The 20,425-nt window shown below is 51.4% G+C and overlaps 1 long non-coding RNA gene across 1 annotated transcript in view; it reads right to left on the bottom strand.

Annotated features, from left to right (window-relative positions):
• Nucleotides 1–903: 903 nt before the first annotated feature.
• The window catches only part of LOC118899338, a 70,428-nt gene continuing 50,906 nt past the window's right edge, over nt 904–20,425 (bottom strand). The window contains exon 3 of the long non-coding RNA XR_005020935.1: nt 904–1,665. This is a non-coding gene — a long non-coding RNA (uncharacterized LOC118899338). The remainder of the gene's footprint in view (nt 1,666–20,425) is intronic.

Raw genomic sequence — 20,425 nt, 5'->3', positions numbered from 1 at the left:
TCCTCAGAGAACCAAATAAGGGGCAGGAAGACGGAACCCTAAGAGGAACTTGATGCTAGCAGCCTCTGCGTTTGATAAATGTTTTTAGCCAATCTCCTTCCAGGGCCACAGGCGCTGGAGTGAGCTTGAGGCAGCACGGGGTCTCCCTCGCAGGCCCGCAGAGCTCCGTCGGCCCTGCCCAGCCCAGCATCCGAGCTTCCGCTGGAGCCCTTCCTTCCAGCAGCTGCGTCGTCTTCTTAGAGACACACTCCAACACGCTCCACGCCCCCAGAACACGCCTGTGCAATCAGTGAGCGAGTCACGCAGCCACCGAGATTAGACAAGCACTTGTCTCCCTACAAATCTCCCCTAATCAGCAGTGACAGAGGAACAGACACCCTCAGCGCAGTTACCATGAATCTGACTTCCAAAAAGGGTCCACTCCACCAGCCACCAGGACGGCTAACGATGCCCTAAAATACAATGGAGCAACCCTCCCAGCACAGCCAATTTGCACCCAAAACTCAGCTGGACTGTTGACAGTTTGTACCCTTTCTGCAGGAACAGAACCAAGCCTGACCTTTACTTACCTCCAGGACCACGTCTGTGTTGCTGTTTGCTAACTGGTGTCAAAAGCAGTTGTGGTCTCATTCCAATTAGAACTCTTATTTTTGCTGAAACAGACCAATTTATGCATCCTTTCTGGCCCTCTCAAGAGTCTCTCAATCTTAAAATGAGCCAGTCAAAAACCACAATTTTACCGGAAGTGATTCACAGCAGGGAGTGAAGGGGGAGATGGAGAAAGCCCAGAGGACTGGAGGCGAGGGGGACATACTTCCCGGCCAGGGGGCCCGCACAGACAGCACCTTCCTGGGCTCCCGGGAGAGCAAGGCCACCTCCTGGCAAAACAAGATAAACATCCAGTTTAAGGCTATTATCTCCTTTATTCAAAAAATAAATATTTCACTTTTGAGTCGACATATTTCAAATCACATGAAGCACAGAGAAGAAATACAGTCCCTTTGGAAATCATGAACACGTGTAGGAAAGAGTCATGTTCAAAGCAAAGGGGATGGGGTGAGCACTGATTCCAACTGATCCACGACCCAGAGATGCCTCCTCTCACCAGGTGGAGCTACATATCGATTGTAGGCGAGAAAAACACACACACACACACACACACACAGGCTTTGAAGTCTGAAAGGCACATGAAGTGGACCATAAGGTGTATGGCACATTCACTGATAAAGCGTTCCCTATTCCCTCCCAAGAAAAGTGGAGAAACTTTAATCAAGTCACAGACCAGAGAAGACAGGGTACTCTGGCTCAGAGCTCAGCAGCAGGAAGATCTCTGCGGATGAAAGCCATTCTTCTTCTGCTCTCCCCTCCCGCGCCTCCTCTCTGGCGGGGGAGGTCCCTCACTCGGTGATGGCGGGGCGCGTGGCCACGTACACGAACACCACGATCAGCAGCACGACCACAGCCAGCGTGGGCAGCACCACCGTGGTGATCTGCTGCCGGGCCTCCTGCATGGCCTGCTTCCGCTCCTTCTTATCCTTGGACGTCTCCTTCTTGGGCTTCCCCTTGAGCTGCCGCATCTTTCCTAGGGGATGCTAGGAGGGTGCGTCCGGAGAGGGATTTGAAGGAAGGAAGGGTCACGCTCCTCTGGTCAAGGTGCAGAATCTCCTGTAGAGAGAACCATGATCAAGAATGAACAGAGTGGGGCTTCCCTGGTGGCGCAGTGGTTGAGAATCTGCCTGCTTAATGCAGGGGACACGGGTTCGAGCCCTGGTCTGGGAAGATCCCACATGCCACGGAGCAACTGGGCAACTGTGGAGTTAACGCAGAGGCCTTTGGCACCTCACAGGATCCCCAGAAAAGAGGACAAGGAGCTGTGCAGCCATCACCTGAGCCCCACTCACACCACGAGCCTGGAGGAGGCCTCAGGCTGTATCATCACCTGGACACTGCCGCTGGAGCAGGGGGCACTGAGGCCACCACTACTGCCCCTGGAAACCAGACGGAGCTGCTGTCACTGCCTTCAGGATGAACTCTCCAGGGCCCTGGCTTCTCTGTGTCACCAGGTGCATGTGACCAGCCAAGCTGAGACCCAATATACCCGCAGCCTACTCTTCCAACCTCTATAAGCAGGGGGAGTGTTTCTAAACACAGTGAAGGAGTGGGGGGCTGGATACTGGGCAGGGAAATAAAAAAGACAAATGCCCTTCATAACATCCTGGGGGACTGGTAGAGAGGCACTCTCTGAGGCAGAGGAACCGTGTATCCCAATATTCCTCTAACAAAGAGACTTTCGTATCACGATCCTGTGTACCCAGTTTTGCCCCAGGACAGTGGGTGGCCTGTCACCACCCTGATGAGGAAGATGACATTTACACCTAAGTGAACGTGTCAAGTGGCAGGCAGGACGTGGAATGTGGGTTCCGAGACGGGAAAAGCCTTGTGTGACTCTCTCTGTTGGTAGAGGGATCCTAACCTCACCACTCCTCTCATCCCCGACTGGACCCCAGAATTTTTTTCCTATTATCCATAATCAGGCGGAGTTCCTCCTGGTACAAGAGGGCTGAAATTATTGCACTGGAATGACATGATGCCAGCCAAAAGCAAATATTAAAGTTCTGGAGAGCCCCATTTAGGCAAATTTACGCCTTCCATCAGGCTTTTGAAAACAGCCACTCTTAACTTCCTTAAGACCTGACAGGTGTAGGAACCCCCGGCTTTAAAAATTCTCCTTTTCATGGGCTTCCCTGGTGGAGCAGTGGTTGAGAGTCTGCCTGCTGATGCAGGGGACACGGGTTCGAGCCCTGGTCTGGGAAGATTCCACATGCCGCGGAGCAACTAGGCCCGTGAGCCACAACTACTGAGCCTCCGCGTCTGGAGCCTGTGCTCCGCAACAAGAGAGGCCGCGACAGTGAGAGGCCCGCGCACCGCGATGAGGAGTGGCCCCCGCTTGCCGCAACTAGAGAAAGCCCTCGCACAGAAACGAAGACCCAACACAGCCATAAATAAATAAATTAATTAATTAATTAAAAAACAAAAAATTCTCCTTTCCAAATCTTTCAGAGAACTTGCAGGCAGACCTGGGTTCAAACTAAGGACATGCAACTTACTGGCTGAACGGCTTTGGGCTTCAGGAGGCCTCAGTGTCATCATCTGAACAATGAGGACAACTTCTCTCAGAAGGAGTGACTGAGGATTTGAAAAGAAAACACTCCACGCGGCGCTCGGCCCGCCCACACCTGGCAGCCGCTTCCTCCCTCCCCACCGCTTGCCCGCTCCGGGGCCCTGGTCAGAGCTCACGGAGCTCACCAGCCTCAGCCGCCCCCGGGGAGGCGGTCTAATGGCAGTGCCCCGCCCGCAGGACCGCGGTGAGGATGAGACAAGAATCTGGGTAACAACGGCACCTGGCACGGAGGAGGCACCGGATCCACGTTAGCTGACGCTCCTGAAGCCCACCCAACAAACAGCCTGCGGGGAGACGGGCAGGCTTGTGACCCCCGCCTCAGAGATGAGGAGACCAAGGGGCAAGAGGGAAAATGTCTTGCGCACAGTCAGCTGGTCTGTAAATAGTATCTAACAGAGCAGTGGATGGCATCCCTTGTCCAAAGCTATGAGCCATGGTCTGTTCTCTCCCTGACACAGCTTCACGAAGTTGTCTGAAAAGAGACAGGCCATTGGCAGCACTCTGATTTGTAGCCATTTCCCTGTGGACCTAATGACCTGTGAAAAGAGAAGGGCCCCGCTGTGGCCCGTCACCCAGCCCCCAACAGGACCCCTCACAGGACCCATCACAAGATTCTCCCACAGGACCCCTCACAGGATTCTCCCACAGGACCGCTCGCAGGGCACCTCACAGGATTCTCCCACAGGACACCTCACAGGGCCCATCACAAGATTCTCCCGCAGGACACCTCGCAGGGCCCACCACAAGATCCTCCCACAGGACCCCTCACAGGGCACCCCCAGAGGACTGGCCGCAGGCAGGCAGCACAAGAGGCCCAGAGTTAACACGGGCCCCAGCCCCGCTCCTTCGGCTACTGCCTGCATCCTCCCAGAGGTGTGGTGGACATTCATAGGCACCAGCCCCCGTGACGACCAGCTCTTGACATTTGTGAGATGCATTCAGAAGCTCTCCAAGGCTTAAAAAAAGGCCTCGTCACTGGGGACAGTGCAGGTCTGGTCAGGATTTAAAGGACGAACACGCCAGCCTGAAGTCTGGGGTCTCGGTCAGGCTCCAGTGGGTGGCCTCCCTGATCCCACTCACCTGTGCTGTGGGCCGCAAACCACAGGCCGGCACTCTCCCTGGGGCTGAAGAGAGAGTGGTGAGGAGGGAGGGAAAACACCGCTGAGAGGACAACTGAGGGGAGGGAAAAGGGCCCAGCAGGACAAAGGCTGGGGAAGAGCCGCAGGCAGAGGGAGCGGAAGGAACCAGAAGGGTGGCAGGAGGGGAACTGCAGAGGGCACAGAGGCCAGGCCATCCACAGGCTGGCGGGCCATGGTGAGGAGCCGGGATTCACTCCGAAAGCAGCACGAGGCACTGAAGGGCTTCACACGGGGAGGTGCAAGTTTAAAAAAGCTCCTCTGGCCGGTCTGTGGAGACTGGGGTCCAGGGGAATGAAAAGGGAGGCCCTTAGAGCAGGGCAGGGAGGGCCAGGGGTGGCTCAGACTTGGTGGGGAGGGCCAGTGGTGATGGAGAGGAGGATGGAGTGGGCTTTTATTTGGGGGGTACCTAATGACAGATTAGACATGGCACATGAGGGAAAGAGAATAACGGGTGGACCTAAGGTTTGGAGCTTGAGCATCTGGCTGGATGGTGATCTGGCCTTATGAGGTGAGAGAGAATGGCAGGAAGGGGGGATGGATTTGAGAAAGGACATTAAGGGCTCTGTTCACATCTATCCATGTGTGAGGATGCCTATTAGACATCACCATGGAAATATCAAGGAGGCGGTTGAGGACATGAGTCAAGAGCTCGGTCTGAGCTGAAGATCTATATTTGGAAGTCATCAGCCACTGATGAGGTGAGCTCACCAAGGACAAGGTAGATGGAGAAGAGGGCCAGGCCCGAGCCCTGAGCATCTGACAGTCAGAGAACAGGAGCGGAAGGGCAAGCAAAGGAGCCTGTGAAGGAGAGGCAAGTGAAGAAGAGAAGTGTGGAGTCCCAGGGACCAAGAGTCAAGAAGAGCGCTGCTTCAGAATGCCACCGAGACAAAGTGAAGATAAAGCAGCAGCCGTTGGATCTGGCGACTTGGAGAACCGACAAGAGGAACTTCAGTGGAGTGGGCCAGTCAGCCTCTATTTCAGAAATCTAAACTGAGAAACATGAAGGCACACAAGCTGGAAAATCCTGCAGATGGGGGCACCGGGGAAGCCATCTGATGCCATGTGCGGAAGACAACAGAGGAAGCCAAGCTGGGGAGAGGAGACAGGAGCCCAGGGGAGCACTCTGAGAGCTGGAGACTGGGGACTCTGCTCTTATGTTTCCAGCACAGCCCCTGCGAGGCCCAGCTCTATACAGCCTCCTGAGCTGAGTTATGCTGACCTGTTTCTGAATCTTAGGATAGACATCTCTTTGAACTTGAGCTGGCTGCAGTGGGTCTCTGTACCTTCCAACGAAGGAGCCCTGGCTAAAATGATTACTCCAGTTTTACAAATGAGGAGTCCAAAGCCTTGCCACTGTCACAAAATTAGGGGTGGCAGAGTCAAAAGTCAAACCCACATCAGCCTGACCCCGAAGCCTGAATAGTCTAACCATCCTCCGGTGCCTTCCCCACGCACCTTCCCGGCCCTTTACCCACTTTGGGGCCACGTCATTGCTCACCAGCCCCTTGCAGAGAGGAAATCAGAGATGAAGCTCGTAAGGTGCAGTCTGGCTCTTTCCCAGCAAGCAGCCCAGGCAGGATAGAGGAGCCACTAGCCGAGTTCCAGCTTTACAACCCGACCATGACTGCCACCTGGCCACCCCCCTGCCTCTAGCTCCCCTAGCCAAGGGAACGGAAACTTCACAAACACTTGAGTTCCACCAATGCCCCTCCCCCACCAACAAGCCCATGGCAACTGGTCAGCACTGGAATGTTCCAACCGGTCCCCGGTGTGCGTGGGCAGACGGGAGGGGGGCAGAGAGGAAGGGGAAACACATCCTTTCAGATAGAATCATTTTATGATTTTTTGGCTGAGCTTTCCAGTCTTTTTTCTATATATATATATATATATATATATATATATATATATATATACACACACATATATTGTGCACACACACGCTTATTAAAATCCTTATGTATATTTCTTCCTACTTAGAAATCATAATGTACATGACAGCCTTAGAACCTATTAGGGAAACAGCCAGGAGCAGAGGTAAGAACGTGGGTTTGAAACCAGGTTTGAGCCTCAGCTCTGCCATGTCTAGTTATACAACCCTGGGCAATGTACTTAATCTCTCATGCCCTGACTTTCCTCCTCTGTAAAATGGGATATGAAAACCTGCTTTGTAGAGTCATTGGAGGAGAAAGACTGAAGTATTATCTGAAGTATTGATTAACAGGCCAAACCAGATGCTCAGTAAATGGTACAGAGTAACTCCCTTTCCAGGGAGCTTTTTCCAGTGCAGATGCACGTACGGAGGGAGGTACCAGGGAACGCTGCCCTTGTTTTGGTTTTGAACCATATAACCCCTGGATGATGGAACCCCCCAGTTTCTTTCTGTTCCCTGCTGAAAACCACCAGTTACCAGTCTGCTGCTGGGCAGGTCTTCCCAGAGGCTTGATGGGAGAAGAAGGTTGGCTTGGGCAATTGAGGGAAGGTTCAGAATCACAGAGCCCACCCCCAGCTCCCGTACCCCAGACAGGCTAATGCTGCACTGCCCAGTATGGCAGCCACTCGTCACATGTGGCTACTAGCACTGGAAATGTGGCTGTTGTCCAAACTGAGCTGTAGTGTGAAATACACACCAGAGTTTGAAGGCTCCGTACCAAAAGAAAGAATATAAACCGTCTCATTAAAATCTTCCATACTAATTACAAGAAATGATAACATTTTGGATATACTGGGTTCGATAAAATGTATTATTAAATTAATTTCACCTTTTTTTTTTTTTTTACTGTCTTAATGTGGGCTACTCAAAAACTTTAAATTCCGTGAGTGGCTCACACGGCACTTTAACTGGGCAGTGCTGTGCCTGCCCCATGCAATAAGCACCAGGTTCAGCTCCCTGATAAGCATCCCACATCACGGCCTCGACTCACAATGGTGAGGACTCCGGGGCCCTCACAGCCCCGCCCTAATGGATCTCTCGAGGCTTATCATACCTCACATGACCCACGGCTACCAACACGCGTGAGTGCCCACCTCACACGCTCACATCCCATGCCCGTGCCCGTGCAGGAGCTCTGCCGCATGCCCTCCCCCACGCACCAGCGTCCTCCTGGTACAGACACCCATCCTTGGTCACCCCTGTCCCTGGCCTTCAGCACTCCCTCCCCAGTGCCGTCTCGGCACTCGGTTTACGCCTTTATTGCAGCACTGACCAGTGGCCGCCGCCTAACTGGCTGGGCCCCTGATGTCCCCACTGGACTAAGCACGCCTCTGGGAGCAAATGTGTCTTGCTAGTAATAATATTGCCCTGGGTTGGCAGGATGCCTCTCACATAACAGGTGCTCAGCAAGCATCTCTGGGTCGAACACCAAAGCTGGAGGACAAGCAGTCATCTTACGTACTAAGCACAGAGTTACAGCAGAAAATTCTACAGGAGAGGAGAAAAAGTTATAGCAGAAGACAATAAACCAGCCAGCTACCACTTAGAAATGCTCCTTTCATTCTCAACACAAGATTGGTATTCTCACTCCCATTTTACGTGAAGAAGATGAGATTCGGAAAAGTATGGGGACCTCCCTGGTGGCGTAGTGGTTAAGAATCCGCCTGCCAATGCGGGCGACACAGGTTTGATCCCTGCTCCGGAAAGATCCCACATGCCGCGGAGCAATGAAGCTCGTGCACCACAACTACTGAGCCTGCGCTCTAGAGCCCGTGAGCCACAACTACTGAGCCCACGTGCCACAACTACTAAAGCCCACGTGCCTAGCGCCTGTGCTCCGCAACAAGAGAAGCCACAGCAATGAGAAGCCCACACACCACAACGAAGGGTAGCCCCGCTCACTGCAACTAGAGAAAGCCCGCGCGCAGCAACAAAGACCCAACGCAGCCAAAAATAAATAAATAAAATAAATTTATGAAAAAAGAAAAAAAGAAAAGTATGGTGACTTGCCCAAGATCAAAGACCATTAGGAAACCAGCAGTCTCAACCCTAGTATAAAATCCATAACAATCACTCATTAAATATTGAGTGAAATGAATGGACTGAGGATCTGAACCCAGACCTAATTCCAAAGCTCACCCACCCTCTCTGCATGACCCCACAGTGACAGTGCCTCCAGGTCAGCCCACAATTAAGAACAGCAGCTATCACATCCCGAAGGCTCACTACCTGTCAGGCTACCGCACTAAAGCCCTCTACAAACACGCAAACCGCACTGCGGCTTTTATCCCATTTTTCAGACAAGGGAACTGAAGCTCAGAGAAGGGCCTAGGTAGTAAGTCAGAGTGCATCTGGGATTCAGACCCAGCTCTGTCTGCCTCCCATCCAACCCAGCTGCCTCCAGGTAGCCGGGCCATCCCATGCAGTGACGGGACACAGGGTCAAGAGTCCATGGCGGGTTCCTGCCCGTCAGCTCTGGAGGCTGAGGACACAAGGAGGGAGGGTGTGTGGGCAGGAGCCTGTCTCACGTGGCAGCGGATAAAGCCTGTTCCTTACTTGCTCCGACTCCCAGAAGGTGTCCTGGGCTTAAAGACGCACTGCAGGTTGCTTGAACTCTCCTGGTGGGCCAGGCTGCTCAGAAAGAAGGCCCCCAGGATGCCCCAGGCTGCTGCAGGGGCGCCCGCTGAGAACAGCACGTCCAGGCAACAACGTCAAGTGGCCGCAGACTGTGTCGGCTGCACCCGTTCCTCCCCACACAGGCGATGCGAGGACAGACACCAGGCCCAGGTGGCGGCCCGCCTGGAGGGCCACTCCCAGGGATGGAGGCCAGAGACTGCCCGCCCATCCTCCACGCTGTCCACCTTTCCACAGCCCTGCAGCTCTCCTGTCTCCAGAAAAGGCGGTGTAACATGCTCGCTGAGAAAATGGCTGCGTTTTTCTCCTACTGCAAAATCAGGAACGCAAACGAATAAACGACACGTAAGAAGGGTGTCTGTGGGGCAGATCTCCACCAGCTCTTCTCTTGGCTGCGTCATTATCAACATGAAGCATCAAGAGCGCTGCACCACTCCATGCTCTACGCCGTGAGCCCAGGGAAGCTGCCCTGAGTTCAGGGAAACCTAAAAATTGCGCGCCGAGAGCAGCAGCTCTGTGGCTCATGGCGTGTGCTCACGTCACTGTACGTCCCTGGGGTTTAGCCGTAACGGGCCGTGATCACCTCACTTCTGTCTGCCGCAGAGACGGGGACAGGGGGTGGGCAGGCTGCCAGGAGAACCGGGCGGGATGGGGCTCCCGACACCCGCTAGGCACCAGCTGATCACACAAGCGCCTTCCCGGGAACACAGACGTGAGCAGTGAGAGCTCGCGGGCTCCAGCGCCCCGCTGCCGACCGGCCTCAGAGGTCGGGGAGCTCTCGACCGGCCGGCCCGTCGGGAGGATCAGAGCCACGGGCGGAAGCTGACAGGCACAAACACGTGCACATACTTCTGTCACCGAGGGTGAAGGAAGAAGAAACTATGCCATTTGGCGGTGGCAGTGTCAGCTACTCCTAAATAAAAACCCGAGAACACAAAAGAACTTTGGGGTGGGTTGCTGAATAACGCAGACATAAAAAGCTAGGGTTCTCAATAAATTGGATAAGTGACATTCCTGCAAAGTGCTTTCCTGTGCAGTATTCATTTCCTGCTCATGGTAACTCTTCGTCTTACCTATTATTGTCCTTTTTCACAAGAAAAAGAGCAGACAGAGCAATTAAGCTCACGTCTGGGTTTTAATCCCCATCCTGGCACTTCTGGGGTCTGTGGCCCTGGGCAAGGAACTTAACCTCTTAGACCTTCAATTACTCTGTCTGTAAAACAGGGATAAAACTACCTAGCATTTAAATATTTTTTGAGCATCAACTATATGTCGGGAGACATGCTGGGTAGTTTACAGGGAATGTGGGAGACAGGCAACCAACAAATGAACAGAATATGTGTCAGATGATGCTACGTGTTTTAGAGAAAATAAGAACAGAGGCTGCAAATTTAGAGAAATCAATCAAGGAAGGCTTCATGAGAAAGTGACACCGGACCAGAGACTCAAAGGAGGTGAGGAAGTGACCTGTGCGAGACGGGGGCCACCGGAGGGCTCTGCTTGTGCTAAGGAAAAGCACTGCTGGACGACTGACTGCAGGGGGCAAGGGCTGAGGCCAGGAGCTCAGTGAGGACATGAGTGAATTATTCAGGAGGTACATGGTGGCTTGGTCCCAGGGAGGGGCAGATGTGGGGAAAAGCGGTCGGGTACGTTGAGGGGAGAGCCAACATGATTCACCAGCAGATTGGAACTGGAGTGTGAAAAAATAAAACGATGAAGGGCTCTATGGCCCAAGGAAGTGCAGGAATGGAGGCGCCACGCAGGGGTGTGGGGACAATGGGATGGGTCAAGTTTGAGACGCGATTAGCTGTCCCCAGTGGAGACACTGAGCAGGCAGCTGGATGCATGAGGCTGTGCGTGGGGAGAGAGCTGGGCTGGAGACAGGAGCGTGGCAGCTGTCAGCAATGCAAGCCGCCAGGCTGGGGAGCGAGCGCAGACAGAGAGGGGCCAGTGCGCTCTGAGGTTTAGGACTTGCAGAGTTGAAGAGCAACCAGTAAGAGACTAAAAAGGTATGAAAGGAAGAAAACTGGAAGCGTAAGGTGTCTTGGAAGGCAAGTGCAGAAAGTGTTCCAGGAAGAAGGAGCTGCTCATCAGGCTTGGTCACGTGTAGGTCATTGGTGACCTGAGGGGAGAGTTTTGGTGGGGTGGCGAGGAGGGGAGGGGGCCCAGATCTGAGGGGGTCCCAGGGAGGCAGGGAGCAGGCTAGAGAACGGAGACCACGAGTCAGCAGCGCTTCTCAAGGCAGGACTCGGGGGCTGAGTGTCTGCACTGCAATCCCACTCCCGCCATTTATCAGCCCGGTGACCTCGGGCAAGTTCCTTAATCTTTCCGTGCCTCACATTTCTCACCTGGAAAATGGGGATAATAATCCCTTAAGGAATTGATATATGAGAATAATGCCTGGTCCGTAGTATTTACTATGTAACTATCATCATCCATCATCAACATCATCATCTTCATCACTATGAACATAGGGTCAGAATCAGAAGGGGATATGAGGACAAGAGTTTTGTTCTACTTGTTTGTTTTTTAAGGCACTTATAGAATGTTTGTGTTACAGGGGAAAATGGATCAGGAGAAGGAAGGAAAAAGAAGTGCTGGCGAGCCACCCAGGGGAGCTGGAGCACCAGCTGGGCTGGCCCTGGATGGGCCCAATGTGACGGTGGGAGTCTGTGCAAGTTCTCACCGGGCTATTGCTGGTTCTCAGTGAAATGGGAAGAAGGTCATCAGCTTGGGAGGCAGCAAGGGGGAGGAGATGCTGGAGTCTGAAGAGAGAGAAGCTGTGAAACAGCAGTCAAGCGGGATGGATGCATTAGAGCACGACGGGTGACCACCAGCCTGCAGTCAGAGGCCTCAGATCTTAGAGCGAGGCGGTTGGGGGGTGGCACCAACGCGCAGGTGCAGGTACAGGGGATGGAGTCGGGGGATGTTAGACTTAACCAGGACAGGATTTTGTCAGGCCACTATGACACAGTGAGAAGAATACAATGTGAGGGTTACATGAGATTGCAAAAGAAAAGCGCCTAGCCCGGGACCTCGCATCTGGAACGCTGCCGCTGTTCAGGCTTAAGTGGCCTGTCCAAGGAGCCCCACTCCCTCCACGTGCGCCTCCCTAACCCCCAACACACACAGAGCTCAGGAGCGGAAAACTCTGCAGGAGCCTCAATTCTGCTCATTCCACGAAGCCACGTCCCTCCCTTTTCTGTCAAGTTACTGTCACGTTTCCCAGGCCTCTCCTGCTGGTCTCAGAGAACAAAGAAGGCCATGTGAGGGAGGGCAGAATAGTCCCTGCACGCTTCTTCCAAGAACCAGCGGTGAAGAGGCTCTCCCAGCCTTGAGGAAATACTGGCTTTCAGGGACCTGCCTTGCAATTCCACCAAGCTCTGCAGGTGCGGCTCAACCATCAGCTCCTCCCACTGAAGAGGGGTGGGCAAAAAGCCTTTGATGGATCTCGTTATGTAACCCGGACAAGTTAGAGTTAAATTCACAGCGATCAGCAACTTCAAGCACAGTAATTTGTTTTAACTAGTTGACCTGAAGCAAACTCAACCACGGACAGGACAAAGGAGATGACTGAACAGAAACGAAGTTAAGTGAAATTCCCGTAAGAGGGTACAAAACAACGGCTTTGAAACGGTTAAGATGCACAGAAAGAAATACAATTAACAGCAGCGCACACGGCACAAACTAAAACCAAAGTTTTATGCCATGATATGTAAGCTTATTATGTGCGACACACTCGGAAATTTTCTTTGTTTCATTTCATTAGAAAAACATGTCAGTTTAATCCCATGGAAAGTGACTTGCATCTGAAAAACACTGGATGGAGAAGACCTCAAGGCAGGAAGGGCTGATAAGTGTTTCAATCCCATTCCCAGGAGAAGTCACAGAAACACCCTGACAGTCTTTCTACCTTGATGAATAACAGGCTCTTATGAGAATAAAAGGAAGTAATGAACGTGAAAAGTTACAAGCTCTTCTAGGTGTTGTCATTCCTTAAATGGCAATTCTTTATCCAAACCTGCAGGTTCTCTCGATTTCACCTGCTATTCAATTAGGTACTTTAAGACAGCAGGTACTAAAAGCAAGAGTCACTAATTTATCCCTTTGTTATCGACAGCTCAACTCTGGCAGCTCAAGACTAAGGCAAGGCTGGGGGGAAATTCATGAAGACATGCACACCAGCCAATTGTATGCACTGTTTTGGATTTTTTTTTTAAGGCAGTGCTTCTCTAACTCTTCCATCTCAAATATGGAGAGTGGACATTCAGTCCTGGAGGCCAAGTCTGGGGCAAAGCCACTGCAAGAATAAAATTTTAATTGTGTCTTATTTTAAATGTCAAGCAATCATATATAACATTATCCCTTGCTGTTTACTCGTAACGGGCATGGCACTGTGATAAGAGCCTGCCGCGGCTCTCACTGCGTCCCAGGCTCCCATCTTAGAGGCGAGAAATGGGGTTTTGAGAGGTTATGTAACTCGCCCAGGACCACGAAGCAAATAAGTGGTGGGACAGATTCATACGCACCCAGTCTGGTTCCAGAACCCTGCTTGTAACCACTAAGCTATGTTGCATTCTCCTCCAACAACCAACCATATTTGTTTTAATATTCTTTAAGTGTTATTTCCCCCAAACCTTTGGGTAAACAGGACCCACACGCACCCCAGGGCTCTGCCTACACGCTGGGGAACACTTCGGGCATGCAGAGCCACGAGTCCGCCAGAACTCCTCTGCCCTCCTCACGCTTCTGGGGCCAGAAGCGTGCTCACAGCCCTTCTCTCCTAGACGCGGAGCACCGTCCTCATGTTCTCTTAGGCGTGAACTTCATTAACAACCAACATATCACGAGCACCCGTTGTTTATGGCATTTTTAAAATGAAAAATTCATCCCTAAGCTAAATCACAGCAAGGTAATTACAGCGCCTGGCTGATGGCAGACATACTGAGAGAGAGTGAGGGATTGACGGAAGCATCAAATGCAAACAGCAGCCGCAACTACATGCGCCCAAGACTGCACGCCTGGGCCTTCCTCAAATACAGAGACTGGGGCTCACCCCACCCAGAGGGCCAGCTTCAGAAAGAGACGGGCAAGCTCTCACATCCGTTCATTTATTCCACAGACACTTGCTGGGCACCTAAGTGTTGGGGACGAGCCAATCACACACAGAGTCACTCACTCGCCAGTTCATTCCATCAAACACTTAGCGGGCACCTACCACATGCCAGGCACTGCTCAACTGCTGTGCATATACAGAGGGATGAACTGACTGGTCCATCTCATCAGTTACTGATTCACCTCGATGCGCTAGGCACTGTGCGGGCAGTGGGGACGGAATAATGCACAACACAAAGTTCTGGCTCTGACGGAACGTACATTCCAGGAAAAGGAGGCAGACGAGAGACAAATAAATATGTAGTGTGTCAAGGAGTGAAGTGCTATGAAGAAAGACAAAGCAGCATAAGGTGACAGAGAGCGGGGGACGTGATGTAATACAGACAGCATTACAAGGGGCTGCATGTCTGATTAGAGAGCAGAGGCCACAGAAAAAGGTGGGAGCAAGCCTCGAGCAGGACTAGGGCAGGAGGGCGCCTGAAACAAGTGTGCCTTTGCAGCACCGCGATGCAGGGTCACGGGGGCCCGCGGCTGTCAGCCGGTGAGCGAGAAGATCACTCCAAACAGGGCGTTACAGAGCCACTGGCGAAGGCTCAAAGCCCGCCATTCGTGCTTCAATGCAGGCCCTGACTGCTGCCAAAATCCAAATACTCTGCAAAAGGCAGGCGGTAAACTGGGCTGCTCTCCAATATTTACCCAGTGGCATGCCAGGTGTTCTCTGGAGTCTCCGAAGGGTCAGCTTGGGGTCGGGGGAGGAGAAGGACCCCATCGGACAATGAGCTCGGGCTGCTGAAGTGGGGTTTGCCGCTAACGAAGGGATACATATTTGATCTTTAATTTGAAGGCCGTCTTGTTTGCTGAACCTTAAGCCGGTTTTACCAACCTGAACCGTGGATGAGGACGGTTTGGGCAAAGGGCACAGAACAAGAGGCTTTGGAGCGCTGAAGACGAAATCAGGCTTGCTGATTCTGCCTGTGGCCCATCTGCGGGCGCCACAGAGACCCCGCTGACCACGGTGAGGCTGCTTCCTCAGGCAGCCCTGGTCTCCTTCACCTCCGCTTCCCCCCGCCGCCCTCACCAGGGCCTGATTATTCTCCTCCTGCCCTGACTCCAGATCCCACCCACCCCCCACCTTCAAATGAAATCAATGCTGCACCCATACCCAGAGCCCGTCTGTCCTCCCCGCCCTCACCGTCTCACCCCGCACATCTTCCTGCTTCCAGCCTCCCCGTTCCTCAGTCTCCAGACAGAACGAGTTCACTTAAACCGAGGTCTCATCTTAGTCCTCCAACTAACAAGCCTTCGGTGGCCTCAGGGCCAACAACACACAGTGTGAACTTGGCCGGGCCTCCGAGGCCCCGTGTGCAGAGTGCAGCCCCGTCCGCTACGTGGCATCAAGCAGCCGTTACTCCTGTCCCGCTGCTCGAGGTACAGAACAAGCCAATGCGCACTCATGCCTGGGTCTTCTCGTCTTGGCCTGCATTACACACTCTCTCTGCTGAGAAAACCTGTCTGATCCCCTTAGTCAAAATTAGGTGCCCTTGCGCCTACTTCTACACCTTTAAAATAACCCTTCTTTCGTTCCACCTTTTCTTTTTAGAGTTCATCACTTCTGTCCACCTCCCCCACCAGGGGTTCAGTAAGTATTTGATGAACGATCTAAGCCTGTTCCGCTTGCTAATGTTGCCCAAGCCAGAGGTTTGGGGGTTTTCCTCGATGTCTCCCCTACCCACCCCCACTCCCTGTATCAAATTGTCCCCCAAGACCTACCAATCCCTCTTCCTAAACATCTCTCAACACATCGTCCTGCTCCATCCCCACTACCAGTAGGCCCTCGTCTGGTTCATGCGGATTTCTGCAACAGCCTAACCTGTGTTTCCCTGCCTTACCTTGCTGCTTTCTCAAGCCCTAAATAGTACAGACACTTCTAAATCCCTCTACACTGCCCATGGATGGGTGTGGACCCGCCCCACACACTTTCCCCTTCCCAGCAAAACATATGCAGTGGTTAACTGTGAAGAATCACTGTAGAAGCAAATGCAGGAGAGGTGCATGTCTGCTTCAGGAAAGGGGTATGGATGACTCGTTTACATGTCACACATGTTTTAAAGTCCAGTTGTTGGAAACTTGTTAGCCAGAAAACATCCCTGGTGTAAATATGCACCACTTCACTCTTCAAGGTAAACAACCAACCAAATGGTGCTGAACTAATAATGAGAAAGCCAAGCTAACAGTGACTGATAATTAAACATCTAGATTCCTGGCAATTAACAACTGTCACGAATTCAAGATGGTGGTGACAGTGCACTCTTAGAGTACTGTTTCCAAATTCTACGGGAAATCCAAGGGCCTGTGTAAGTCCACGCTCCACGGGAGCCTGGAACACACCACTGCGTGCGTGGCGAGACAGCCAGACTCCTAGTGGAGGACGAGGCACTCATCCAGAAACTCCAGCCTGCGGTACAGTCGCCTCTCGGGATCCGCAGGGGGTGGGTTCCAGAACCCCGCCTCCCCCATGTACCCAAGTCCCTTATATAAAATGGCATAGTATTTGCATATAAGCTATGGCACATCCTCCCATATACTTTAAATCATCTCTAGATTACTTGTAATACCTAATACAGTGTAAATGCTATGTGAATAGGCTGGTATGTGGCAAATTCAACTTTTGCTTTTCGGAACTTTCTGGCATTTATTTTTCCAAACATTTTCGATCCGTGGTTGGTTGAATCCCCCAGTGCAGAACCCGCATGGAGGATGGACTGTAATTTAACAGAAATTTATTCAAGATAACCTTAATCTTGAGATTTATTCTTAAGATTATGTACAACTTTATGAATTATTGAAAGTTCATGAAAATAGAAAAGTTCAGCATTAGCAAACAATACATAGTATTGTGTATTAAATTCTCATTAAATTTAAGTAAGTTGCACTTCGCCATTTATTCTGTATTGGAAGTAGTTCTGGAGATGACCCACTGAACCATATTTAGGAGGTTGAGAACCCTGTGACTGACCTTGGTGGGCTTCCACCTTAGATGCAGGTGGGTTTTGCCTCTTCTGAGGGAGGAAGGCACCTTGTAAGTTAGAGACAGTGGCCATCGCATCACCTTCAATCCTTGAAATCACACCATTACCCTGGTTTTTTTTTTTTTTTTCCAGTAACTTTTAATGACATCCCTGGGATTACTGGTAGATAGCCTGCAGTCATGCCTTAAACTTGGGAGTCTGTGGAATTTTGAGTCCCACACCCGTGGGAATTGATGAAAGGACTTGCATGTCTGAATCAGATCACTGCCATCCAGGAGGGAGCCTCAGAAGTCGAGACCCAGCCTACAGAATCCCTACTGTAAAATCAAACGTTCAGGATCTCCCCAGTGCAAAGTCCCCCGGGAGCATTCCACTGCATCGAACGTGACTTGGAAAATCAGTCACTGCGATCTGCCGAGGAAGTCAAAAGTGAAAGGGCAAAGCATCTCACAAGTTACTTCAACATGATGGCATCAATGCTGTGGGATCTCCAGCCAGGCCCGGGGCCCAGATCGCACAGTCCCCTCTGTGGGCCATGCTGGGCACGTGGGATCCGTCCCAGTGCGGGAGGAGGTCACTGACAGCTTTGAGCAAGGGAGTGAAATGATATGACAAGCATTGTTAAAGATCCCCTGGGTCCAACATGGTGAGCAGAATGGAGGGAAAGTGGAAGCAGGGCAACCGTTCAAAGGCCTTTGCAGTGACTCAGGCAAATGACAATGTCACTGGACTTGGGAGAAGGATGTGGAAGGGCAGCAGAAGAATTCAAGATCTGCTTTAGAAGTACCACTAGGACTTGGTGATTTGGAGGAAGAGAAAGGTGAGGATAACAGACGACTCCCCAGTTTCTGGCTTGAGAAAGTGAATTAACAGCTGTGCACCTTAATGAAATGAGGGGGAAGGGAGGTCTGGAAAGGGGCTGTGATAGAAGGAGAGCAGGAGTTGAAACTGAGGTGCCCATGACCTATCCAAGTTCACTAACTGCTATCAAAGGTATAAAAGGAGCTACAAAGCACAGAGGAGTCGTGTGGAGTGATGGAAGCCTGGGGCCGTTCTCACAGGTGACCCTTCCCGCCTTCCTCTTGGGGTGCTCGTGTGTCCACCACTGTGCCAGCTCAAGGTAGGGTGCACCACACAGAGAGCTCATGGGGCCAAACTCAGCCAGGACATGTGCAAGCTGCTTCTAAGATGATCTTCAGTAGTAAAGCAGATACCAGCTTTGGGGCTAAGAAAACAGTCCTGTTAACAGTAAAATGGGATTTGCATCACACCACAATGGGAAGTAAAGTATGTAGCCTGATAATTTCTTCAATTACAAGCAACATAACAGGTTTGCTGATTTCTTGACACCGATGTTTCAGGTAGAAGGGTCTCGGTATCTAGCCCTGTGCCCTGACAGTTACACTGCTGGGTGTACCACCCTGTTCGGGGGATTCCAAGTAGAATCTCCCCCAGGAAAATGTTAATCTAAGGCGGTACAGATGTACAGGAAGGTCTCTCTCTCAAAAAAAGACCAGAGAAGACGGCCTATTTTAGGAAAACAATGACTCACTGAAATCACATCCTGCTCTTAAGTTAACATGCTTCCTTCTGGACCAGAACCTGGTTTCCTATCATGATGGGTCTATTTTCCAATCTATTTGACAATCTGCTTTCTAATTAAAAGTTGAGCCATTTTTTAAAAAATCACATTTAACTAAACAATTCTACATGGCAATAAAGCAGTGTGCTCTGCCACCTTGATTGATGGCACCATTTGCAATTATTTAAAGGAGAGGGCAAGGAAAGAAAATCATTAGATACAGCTAGATTAAGCTGCTCTAGCCCCTGTTAGTGTCTTCCTATGTATTGCTAGAGTAAGACAGCACAGCATTCATGTAAACTAATTAAATTTCCTGCATTTAAATAAGCCCCAACCAAAATAAAACTTATAAGACTGATTGGAAGGTCTCGGGAGGAAGAGACCTACTTTTTCAAGAAAGCGGCCTGGCTGGGGGTAGGGGAAACACCAGGGTCAGACGGCATCTCTCCACAGCAGGCCAAAGCTCCCCCCACTGAGAGGAACACTGGAGTGGGTGAGACAGAGCCCCTGGGTTCTGTGACAGCAGCGGCTGCTTCCAAGGGGAATGCGCAAGATGGTGCAGGGGAGAGAAAAACCAGACGCCATTCGCATTGGCGACGTGGCCTCACACAGGACGCCTAGCTGCTCTGAGCCTGTTTACTGAAACGGGAAGTTACCGTTTGCCCCTGCCTGTTTCCTAGAATTGGTGGGAGAAGAAACTCTGGTGCTGTGTGTAGAAGCACCCTCTAAAAGGAGAAGAACCCCTCAAATGGAAGAGACAACTGCTGGTTACTGTCAGGTAGGAAAGGCTGGGACAAGTCCTCTTAAGAGGATGGTGACCAACAAAACAGATAACATTACATGACATTCCTACATTAGTGAGGAACGTCTTCGGGATATTCAGCAGGTGCAGTAAAAGCAGGTGAGAAAAGGAATCTGCTGACTCAATGATTTAAAGCAAAAAAGGTTTGGAGCAGGGAGGTGGGTTCAGATGCAACTGTCTGTTGATTGAGGTAGCTCGGAAGATCATACGGATGGATGGATGGATGGATGGATGGATGGATGGATGGATGGATGGATGGATGGATGGATGGATAGATGGATGGATGGATGGATGGATGGATGGATGGATGGATGGATGGGTGGGGGAGGGGGTCTGCCATCCAGCAGACAAGAGGGGCATGACCAAACCCCACCTCGAGTAAATCCCATTCAACACCAACCACAGGGAGGCAGAGGCAGGGTGGGGAGACATGCTCCCACCGTCACTGGTTCCCTGACCCGCCTGTCACCTCCCTTCCCCTCCCGCTTCTGGATTACTGCTCTTAACATGGACCCAGATTGCCCATGAAAAATAAAAACTAGATAGAAAAGCTTTGCTTCATTTCACCAACAGCCAAAACACAAAGGACATCTAGAGAAGATTAACAATTTCTGATGAACGCTCAAAGAATAGAATCGATTTGAGAAGGATTTATAGTACAGGCCCTACAAGGGTGGAGTGGTAGAGGTACAAAGTGAATCCACATGGGAGCTGACCGTCTAGAATGGAGGCCAATTCACTGTTAATTCAATAAACGTTTATGGAGCATCTACTATGTCCAAGGCACAATTCAGATATGTCTCGAGGAAGTAACTGGGGAAAACACGCGAGCAGGCAACTATAATCAAGTGTGGAAGTGCTACGATGGGGTGGGGGTCACAGAGAAGGAGCACCTACATTCCATACAGCCACAGGAGAACGGTCAGAGGAGGGGCATGAATGGTAATGTAAAGCCCGTTGGGATACGTGTCAGTAAGAAGGAGAGAGTATTGTGGGGTTCAAAAGCAGGCAGC

The sequence above is a fragment of the Balaenoptera musculus genome, chromosome 8 (assembly GCF_009873245.2).
Source record: "Balaenoptera musculus isolate JJ_BM4_2016_0621 chromosome 8, mBalMus1.pri.v3, whole genome shotgun sequence".
NCBI classification, from domain to species: Eukaryota; Metazoa; Chordata; class Mammalia; order Artiodactyla; family Balaenopteridae; genus Balaenoptera; species Balaenoptera musculus.
The sequence above is the reverse complement of the archived record's forward strand: the minus strand, read 5'-3'. Positions and strand labels throughout refer to the sequence as shown.